Below are 11,201 nucleotides of genomic sequence, written 5' to 3'. Positions count from 1 at the left end.
GAGTAGTTCAAAACACCTACGTCAAGATTCCTCAACAGAGCGACGAAGAGGCAGAGGAGTAAAAAGAATTCATACTCTCCGATATAACTAGACTCAGAAAACAGTTTTCTTCTAGACTCAACAACGGCCAAACTACACGATCAATCAAGGGGGCTCCTAGGGTCGGTCGAGGCTCTGATACCAACTTGTCACGCCCAATATGCGACCCTATCCAAAAGGAACTCGAAGGTCCCACCAAGGATAGACCCGCATATTGGAACGCTTTTGCAAGGTGGATATCATTACATCAACATTACATAATAGATGGGGATACATACAAAAGGCATACAATGTCACATGAATACAACAATACATCATACAAGAGATCAACATCCGACTACGGATGATACATAAACAGAAACTCAAACAATATCCACCCTGCTAGCCCAGGCTGCCGACCTGGAACCTATCCCCTGAACGAAGAAGCAGAAGAAGAACTCAACGCAAGCAAGCATCGCTCTCGCGTCATGATCATCGCATAACCTGTACCTGCAACTGTTGTTGTAGTAATATGTGAGCCACGAGGACTCAGCAATCCCATTACCATGGGTATCAAGACTAGCAAAGCTTAATGGGAAAGGAAGGGGTAAAGTGGTGAGGTTGCAGCAGCGACTAAGCATGATATGGTGGCTAACATACGCAAATGAGAGCGAGAAGAGAAACAAAGGAACGGTCGTGAAGCTAGCAATGATCAAGAGGTGATCCTGAACACCTACTTACGCCAAACATAACACAGAAACTGTTTTCACTTCCCGGACTCCGCCGAGAAGAGACCATCACGGCTACACACGCGGTTGATGCGTTTTAATTCGGATCTGGTGTCAAGTTATCTACAACCGGACATTAACAAATTCCCATCTGCCACATAACCGCGGGCACGGCTCTCGAAAGTTTATACCCTGCAGGGGTGTCCCAACTTAGCCCATGACAAGCTCTCGCGATCAACGAAGGAATAGACCTTCTCCCAGGAAGACCCGATCAGACTCGGAATCCCGGTTTACAAGACATTTCGACAATGGTAAAACAAGACCAGCAAAGCCTCCCGCTGTGCCGACAAATCCCGATAGGAGCTGCACATATCTCGTTCTCAAGGCACACCGGATGAGCCAGACGTCGGGTTGGCATAGACCCTGGTTGCCCAGGGGGCGCCGGACATCGCTCGGTTCGGACCAACACTTAGACAAGCATTGGCCCGGGGGGGGGGCTAAAATAAAGATGACCCTCGGGTTGGCCGACCCAAGGGAAAGGGATAGGTGGTGGTGAGACAAATGGTAAAACCAAGGTTGGGCCTTGCTGGACAAGTTTTATTCAAAGCGAACTGTTAGGGGGGTCCCATAAATCACCCGACCGCGTTAGGAACGCAAAATCCGGGAACATAACACCGGTATGACGGAAACTAGGTCGGCAAGAGTGGAACAAAACACCAGGCATAAGGCCGAGCCTTCCACCCTTTACCAAATATATAGATGCATTAATAATATAAGAGATATTGTGATATCCCAACATAACCCTGTCCACCATGGAGCAATCTTCAACTTCACCTGCAACTAGCAACGCTATAAGAGGGGCTGAGCAAAAGCGGTAACATAGCCAAACAACGGTTTGCATAGGAAAGGTGTCAAAGGTTAGAGGTTCATGGCAATATGGGATGGCTTGATAAACAGGTAATAGGTAGCGCAGCATAGCGATAGAACGAAGCAACTAGCATAGCAATGATAGTAGTGAGATCCAGGGTAGCGGTCATCTTGCCTGAAATCCCGCAAGGAAGAAGAACGAGTCCATGAAGAAGATGAAGCCACGAAGACGAACCACACGTAGACGAACGCATCCTCACGATCGCAATGAAACGGGAACTATCGAGAAGAAGCACACAACATAGTAAACACACCACACATGAACAAGGCATGATGCACAACAAGCATGATGCATGACCAAGCTACATGAAGCTACTCATGGCAAGAGATGATGCAAACAAGAACAACACATCAAGGCAAGTTTAAATGCGGCCGGGAACAACATATAACAACTCCGGTAAGTCCTCACGTGCAAATTTCGAAATTGGTCCAGAACTGAATAAACATTATGTTCAAGTTGTTAAACAGAAAATTAAGATGCACCAAGATGATCTACACGAAATTCTAGTCAAGTTACATATAAAGTTCATTAGATTCGGAGCTACGGCCTAGAAGATATGAGCAAAACAAGTTAAACATGGCATTGATGCAAAATGCATACAAACATCAAGCAAACACCTCAAAACAAGGATGCAACATGATAATATGAAGTTACATGCAAAGTCAAGCAAGTTTCATATAGAGCACACTCAAAACGGGGCATCGGTGCAACACATACACTCTATACAAGTCATAACAACAATCTGTCCATAACAGCAACTAGGCATATTGCAAGCATCAAAACAACATGCTACAGCACCCCAACATAATAACAAAAAGGCATGAGCATGAAGTACAGGTAAAGCATAACAAAACATGAACACTGAGCTATCTCCAGAAAAGACTAGAACATGCTCAAAAAGACATGGAGATATTGCAAATAATAATAGTTTCAGACTTTAGCAGAAATAACATCAGATTGCAATGTTTAGAGCTATCAAACAACATGTTACAGGAGCATATCATGGCAAACAAAGGCATGGCATGAATCTACTAATTGCATAGATCAAAAGTCCCTTACTGACCATGAGCCAAAAAGGAACAAAAAATATGATGGCACCCATGTAAACATGGCAAGTTATATTACAGATTTAAACATGGCAGGAACAACAATAAGTAGGCATGTTGGTGAGCTTGAACCACTCACCACAGAGCAATACATGGCATGGCAAGGCAACCAACAGTAAGAAGGCATGTTTATGAAGCTAAGCATGGCAAGAGCAAGGTCATAGGGTACATGGATCACTAGTGAACCATCATGGAAACATTGAACTTAATGTTAACAGGTTGACAGCAACATTTTCAAGCAACTTTGGAGCAAGATATGAACAATCTACACAAGCTATAAATGCAACCAGGGGCATGGATGGATAGGGCATCACATGTAGATCAAAACATGTTTATAGGAAATCTCCAGATTATGCATAGAATGATTAGTAGCAACATGTTAACATAGCAACAAAATATGACAGAATCTGTCTAGCAAAACAGCAACAGCAAGTACACTACTTAACAAGCTCGATTCACTCACCACAAGTCATTGCATGACAAGATAAGCATAGCATCATCAAGAAGACATGTTTGTGAAACAAACCAAGTCAAGAACAAGTCCATAGCATGCAAGGATCAACTATAGCAACCTTGGCCAAATTGAATAACACGTAAACAATCTGCCAGGAAACATTTTGAAGCAAAAGTAGAGCACCAAAATGACATGCTAGACTACTCCAAAATTGCAAACAAGGGCATGAATGGATAGACTATAACCATATGTTGAAGTATCTCAAAATATGCATGGATCTCTCTGTAGCATCAAGTTTACATGGCATCAAAATAATAGCAGAACAGGGACTAAAATCAGCAATATCACGAAGCCTAGTTTGCATGCTTGTGCTAGTCACGACATTGATCACAAAAATACATGTCATACACCCCTGGAAAGATGGCATGGCATAGATCAAAACACATGAAGACATCAACCTCATAGGATGCACACATCAATCATGGCAAAAATGACAAATGAGCAAGTTATAACAGTTTCAGCAGATTAACATCAACATGCACTCTTCCAACAGCATTTCGGGCACCAATATGAGCTCAAATGAAAATGTCGCAATGGAATGAAATGAAGTACTCGTCGAGGCGAACAGTTTGACATATTACACGCACGAATCGGAGCTGCGGATGCAGAGATACAGCATGATGAACATGGCATGATTATGTCAGGGATTTGGGGACTTCGAGGGATTTTTACCCCGCGGAAAAAAACGAAGCGGATCGGGTCCGGGCGGGGATCGGGCCAGGGCGGGACCCGGGCGGCGGCGGCGGCTCCGGCGAGGTCGGAGGAGGCCGGAGGAGGCGTCGGCGAGGCAGCCCCGGACCGGATCTGGCCGGATCCGGCCTGCGGCGTGCTGGAGCGGCGGCGGACGGCGGCGACCGGCGCTCGGGCGGCCGGGGAGCCGCGGGAGGCACGCGGGCGGCGAGGCGACGGGGCGGCGCCGGAGGCGGAGGCCGGCTGCGGCGGTCGGGGCCGGCGCGGAGGCGGCGGGGCGCGGCCGGGCCGGCTCGCGGGCGCTCGGCGGCGACGACCGGGCCGAGTGGGCCCGCGATGGGCTCGCGTGGGCCGGCGGCGGGCGCGGAGGAGAGAGAAAGAGGGCGCGGGTGAGGTGGCGGCGCGGGAGTGGCTGGCGGCGGCGGCGCGGGTGACGTGGCACGCGCCCATTGGTCGGGCGACGTGGCTGGCTGGACGTGTCCGGCCGGGGGCGGACGTGTCCGGCGGCGCGAGGAAGAGGAGGCTAGGGTTTGATCTGCGTTTTTGGACGGGGAGGGACACATATTTATAGGTAGAGGGAGCTAGGAGAGTCCAAATGAGGAGCGGTTTTCGGCCACGCGATCGTGATCGAACGACCGATAGCATGGAGGGGAGTTAGATGGGTTTTGGGCCAGTTTGGAAGGGGTGTTGGGCTGCAACAAAAGAGGCTTGCGGTTACCGGGTTAACCGTTGGGGTACCAAACGACCTCCAAATGGCACGAAACTTGACAGGCGGTCTACCAGTGCTATACCAATGCAGCTTGGCAAATCACGTTCCATTCCGAGAAAGTTTAACACCCGCACAAGAGAAGAGGCAAAAAGGGGACGCCGGAGGACACAGGAGTGCCGGATTGCGAAACGGACAACGGGGAAAAATGCTCGGATGCATGAGACGAACATGTATGCAAAATGAAATGCACATGATGACATGATAAAATGCAACACGCAAGCAAATGACATGGCAACGACGGCGAATAACTGGCGGACACCTGGCGCATAGAATCCGGGGCGTTACAACAGGATACCCAAAAGAGACTGTTGGGTACATCTTCTATCACAGATCCAAAAGCAAATATTCGTTGCTAAGAATGGATCCTTTCTAGAGAAGGAGTTTCTCTCGAAAGAAGTGACTGGGAGGAAAGTAGAACTTGATGAGGTAACTATACCAGCTCCCTTATTGGAAAGTAGTTCATCACAGAAATCGTTTCCTGTGACACCTACACCAATTAGTGAGGAAGTTAATGATATTGATCATGAAACTTCAGATCAAGTTTCTACTAAAACTCGTAGGTCTACCAGAGTAAGATCCACACCTAAGTGGTATGGTAATCCTATTCTAGAAGTCATGTTACTTGACCATGATGAACCTACGAACTATAAGGAAGCGATGATGAGCCCAGATTCAGTAAAATGGCTAGAAGCCATGAAATCTGAGATGGGATCCATGTATGAGAACAAAGTTTGGACTTTGGTTGACTTGCCCGATGATCGGCAAGCCATTGAGAATAAATGGATCTTTAAGAAGAAGACTGACGCTGACGGTAATATAACTGTCTATAAAGCTCGACTTGTTGCGAAAGGTTTTCGACAAGTTCAAGGGATTGACTACGATGAGACATTCTCACCCGTAGCGATGCTTAAGTCTGTCCGAATCATGTTAGCGATTGCCGCATTTTATGATTATGAAATTTGGCAGATGGATGTCAAAACTGCATTCCTGAATGGGTTTCTGGAAGAAGAGTTGTATATGATGCAACCGGAAGGTTTTGTCGATCCTAAGGGAGCTAACAAAGTGTGCAAGCTCCAGCGATCAATCTATGGTCTGGTGCAAGCCTCTCGGAGTTGGAATAAACGCTTTGATAGTGTGATCAAAGCATATGGTTTTATACAGACTTTTGGAGAAGCCTGTATTTACAAGAAAGTGAGTGGGAGCTCTGTAGCATTTCTAATATTATATGTGGACGACATATTGTTGATTGGAAATGATATAGAATTTCTGGATAGCATAAAAGGATACTTGAATAAAAGTTTTTCAATGAAAGACCTCGGTGAAGCTGCTTACATATTGGGCATTAAGATCTATAGAGATAGATCAAGACGCTTGATTGGACTTTCACAATGCACATACCTTGATAAAGTGTTGAAAAGGTTCAATATGGATCAGGCGAAGAAAGGGTTCTTGCCTGTATTACAAGGTATAAAGTTGAGTCAGACTCAATGCCCGACCACTGCAGAAGATAGAGAGAAAATGAAAGGAGTTCCCTATGCTTCAGCCATAGGCTCTATCATGTATGCAATGCTGTGTACCAGACCTGATGTGTGTCTTGTTATTAGTTTAGCAGGAAGGTACCAAAGTAATCCAGGAGTGGATCAATGGACAACAGTCAAGAACATCCTGAAATACCTGAAAAGGACTAAGGATATGTTTCTCGTATATGGAGGTGACAAAGAGCTAGTCGTAAATGGTTACGTCGATGCAAGCTTTGACACTGATCCGGACGATTCTAAATCGCAAACCGGGTACGTATTTTTATTAAATGGTGGAGCTGTAAGTTGGTGCAGTTCTAAACAAAGCGTCGTGGCGGGATCTACATGTGAAGCGGAGTACATAGCTGCTTTGGAAGCAGCAAATGAAGGAGTCTGGATGAAGGAGTTCATTTCCGATCTAGGTGTTATACCTAGTGCATCGGGACCAATGAAGATCTTCTATGACAATACTGGTGCAATTGCCTTGGCAAAGGAATCCAGATTTCACAAGAGGACCAAGCACATCAAGAGGCGCTTCAATTCCATCCGGGACCAAGTCCAAGTGGGAGACATAGAAATTTGCAAGATACATATGGATCTGAATGTTGCAGACCCGTTGATCAGCCTCTCTCACGAGCAAAACATGATCAGCACCAAGACTCCATGGGTGTTAGAATCATTACTATGTAATCTAGATTATTGACTCTAGTGCAAATGGGAGACTGAAGGAAATATGCCCTAGAGGCAATAATAAAGTTATTATTTATTTCCTCATATCATGATAAATGTTTATCATTCATGCTAGAATTGTATTATCCGGAAACATGATACATGTGTGAATACATAGACAAACATAATGTCACTAGTATGCCTCTACTTGACTAGCTCATTAATCAAAGATGGTTATGTTTCCTAACCATAGACATGTGTTGTCATTTGATTAACGAGATCACATCATTAGGACAATGATGTGATTGACTTGACCCATTCTGTTAGCCTAGCACTTGATCGTTTAGTATGTTGCTATTGCTTTCTTCATGACTTATACAAAGTTCCTACAACTATGAGATTATGCAACTCCCGTTTACTGGAGGAACACTTTCTGTGCTACCAAACGTCACAACGTAACTGGGTGATTATAAAGGTGCTCTACAGGTGTCTCCAAAGGTACATGCTGAGTTGGCATAAATCGAGATTAGGTTTTGTCACTCCGATTGTCGGAGAGGTATCTCTGGGCCCTCTCGGTAATACACATCACTTAAGCCTTGCAAGCATTGTAACTAATGAGTTAGTTATAAAATGATGTATTACGGAACGAGTAAAGAGACTTGCCGGTAAGGAGATTGAACTAGGTATTGGATACCGACGATCGAATCTCGGGCAAGTAACATATCGATGACAAAGGGAACAACGTATGTTGTTATGCGGTTTGACCGATAAAGATCTTCGTAGAATATGTAGAAACCAATATGGACATCCAGGTTCCACTATTGGTTATTGATCGGAAACAGTTCTAGGTCATGTCTACATAGTTCTCGAACCCGTAGGGTCCGCACGCTTAACGTTACGATGACAGTTTTATTATGAGTTTATAAGTTTTGATGTACCGAAGTTTGTTCGGAGTCCCGGATGTGATCACGGACATGACGAGGAGTCTCGAAATGGTCGAGACATAAAGATTGATATATTGGACGGATATATTTGGATACCGGAAAGGTTCCGGATGAGATTGGGACTATACCGGAGCCCCGGGAGGTTATCGGAACCTCCCGGTAAGTATATGGGCCTTATTGGGCCTTAGTGGAAAGGAGGGAGAAGGAGCAAAGGAGGGGGCGCCCCCCCAAGCCCAATCCGAATTGGGAGGGGGCCGGCCCCCCTTTCCTTCTTCCCTCCCCTCTCTTCCTTCCCTCTCCTACTCCTAATAGGAAAGGGGGGCCAAACCTACTTGGAGTAGGATTGCCCCCCCTAGGGCGCGCCTCTCCCCTTGGCCGGCCCCCTCCTCCTCTCCCCCTTTATATACGAGGGAGGGGGCTCCCCTAAGACACACAAGTTGATCTACGGATCGTTCCTTAGCCGTGTGCAGTGCCCCCCTCCACCATATTCCACCTCGGTCATATCGTCGCGGAGTTTAGGCGAAGCCCTGCGCCGGTAGAACATCATCATCGTCATCACACCGTCGTGCCGACGGAACTCATCCCCGACGCTTTGCTGGATCGGAGCCCGGGGAACGTCATCGAGCTGAACGTGTGCTGAACACGGAGGTGCCGTACGTTCGGTGCTTGTATCGGTCGGATCATGAAGACGTACGACTACATCAACCGCGTTGTCATAACGCTTCCGCTTACGGTCTACGAGGGTACGTGGACAATACTCTCCCCTCTCGTTGCTATGCCATCACCATGATCTTGCGTGTGCGTAGGATTTTTTTTGAAATTACTATGTTCCCCAACATCTTCTTCATTCATAACATAACCCTTAGGAACAACAGGTAATACATAATCATTGGGAGAACCTTCATCATCACTATCATCAGTAATAGGATCTTTAGTAATTTCATTCCCCCTAACTCTAGCAAGTTGTTCATCAAGAAATTCACCTAATGGCAGAGTAGTATCACGCACAGAAGTAGTTTCATCATGCATAGCAGAAGTGGCATCATCAATAACATGCGACATATCAGAATTCATAGCAGTAGTAGGTTTAGGTGTCGCAAGCCTACTAATAACGGAAGGAGAATCTAGTGCAGAGCGAGATGGCAATTCCTTACCTCCCCTCGTAGTTGAGGGCAAAATCTTGGTTTTAGCGTCTTTCAAATTCTTCATAGTGATCAACAGATATAAATCCCAAGTGACTCAGAGAATAGAGCTATGTTCCCCGGCAACGGTGCCAGAAATTAGTCTTGATAACCCACAAGTGTAGGGGATCGCAATAGATTTCGAGGGTAAAGTATTCAACCCAAATTTATTGATTCGACACAAGGGGAGCCAAAGAATATTCTTGAGTATTAGCAGTTGAGTTGTCAATTCAACCACACCTGGATAACTTAGTATCTGCAGCAAAGTGTTTAGTAGCAAAAGTGGTATGATAATAATAGTAACGTAGCAAAAGTAAAGATAAATGTTTTGGGGGTTTTGTAGTACTTGTAACAGTAGCAACGGAAATTTAAATAAGCGAACAACAATATATGAAAAGCTCGTAGGCAATGGATCAGTGATGGATAATTATGCCGGATGCGATTCCTCATGCAATAGTTATAACATAGGGTGATATATAACTAGATCCAATTCATCAACGTAATGTAGGCATGTATTCCATAAATAGTCATACGTGCTTATGGAAAAGAACTTGTATGACATCTTTTGTCCTACCCTCCCGTTGCAGCGGGGTCCTAGTGGAAACTAAGGGATATTAAGGCCTCCTTTTAATAAAGAACCGGAACAAAGCATTAGCACATAGTGAATACATGAACTCCTCAAACTACGATCATCATCGAGAAGTATCCCGATTATTGTCACTTCGTGGTTGTCGGATCATAACACATAATAGGTGACTATAGAGTTGCAAGATAGGATCAAGAACACACATATATTCATGAAAACATAATAGGTTCAGATCTGAAATCATGGCACTCGGGCCCTAGTGACAAGTATTAAGCATAGCAAAGTCATAGCAACATCAATCTCAAAACATAGTGGATACTAGGGATCAAACCCTAACAAAACTAACTTGATTACATGGTAAACCTCATCCAACCCATCACCGTCCAGCAAGCCTACGATGGAATTACTCACGCACGGCGGTGAGCATCATGAAATTGGTGATGGAGGATGGTTGATGATGATGACGGCGACGAATCCCCCTCTCCGGAGCCCCGAACGGACTCCAGATCAGCCCTCCCGAGAGAGATTAGGGCTTGGTAGCGGCTTCGTGTCGTAAAACGCGATGAAACTTTTTCTCTAATTTTTTTCTCCCCAAACGTGAATATATGGAGTTGGAGTTGACGTCGGTGGAGGTCCAGGGGGCCCACGAGATAGGAGGCCGCGCCCTAGGGGGGGCGCCCCCCTGTCTCGTGGACAGCTTGTGGGCCCCCTGGCATTAATTATTTCGCCAAAAATTCTTATTAATTCCAAAAAGTGCCTCCGTGGATTTCCCGGACATTCCGAGAACTTTTCTTTTCTACACATAAAACAACATCATGGCAGTTCTGCTGAAAACAGCGTCAGTCCGGGTTAGTTTCATTCAAATCATGCAAGTTAGAGTCCAAAACAAGGGCAAAAGTGTTTGGAAAAGTAGATACGTTGGAGACGTATCACATTCCATTCCATGTATCTAACGAAACACTGAAATGGAATGGTCCCAGTTCACCTACTTACCACAATAAAACATAGGAACGAAATCAACCCATTCCAGTGGAATAGAACTATGACATTTTGTTCCACTTCGTTCTCCAACAAAACACACCCTAGGTGAATGATTCCCCTGCATTAGGCAACGCAAACACGTTGTATTCATCGTCACTTCATAGAAATAAAAGGCAGCATTAATATAAACTTGAAGCATTTTCAAGGTTTTGAGGGGGGGGTGAAAAAATCAGTGATGTAACTCTCGATGTTGATAGTATTGAACAACCCCCCCACCCCACCCCCACCCTACATGTGTAACCCGCCTATCCAGCCCACCTCCATTTCATCCCCAAAGTGTTTCTAGCGGAGCATGTACGTACCGGGTAAATATCCGACATTGATTCGCTTCAAGATCTGTGTATTTTGGACTCCTATTCATGTGGTATTCTCTGTATTTGCTTTGCCTCTCATCTTGTTTAGAAAAATTGAAGTCATATCAGAGGATCCAATCACCCTTTGTGCCAAAGAGCAGGATGTAATGTGCACGCATGACTCTGTCATTCTCCCACCCCTCCCATGGAAAATAGC

The sequence above is a fragment of the Triticum aestivum genome, chromosome 7B (assembly GCF_018294505.1).
Source record: "Triticum aestivum cultivar Chinese Spring chromosome 7B, IWGSC CS RefSeq v2.1, whole genome shotgun sequence".
NCBI lineage: Eukaryota > Viridiplantae > Streptophyta > Magnoliopsida > Poales > Poaceae > Triticum > Triticum aestivum.
Note: the sequence above shows the minus strand (reverse complement) of the source record.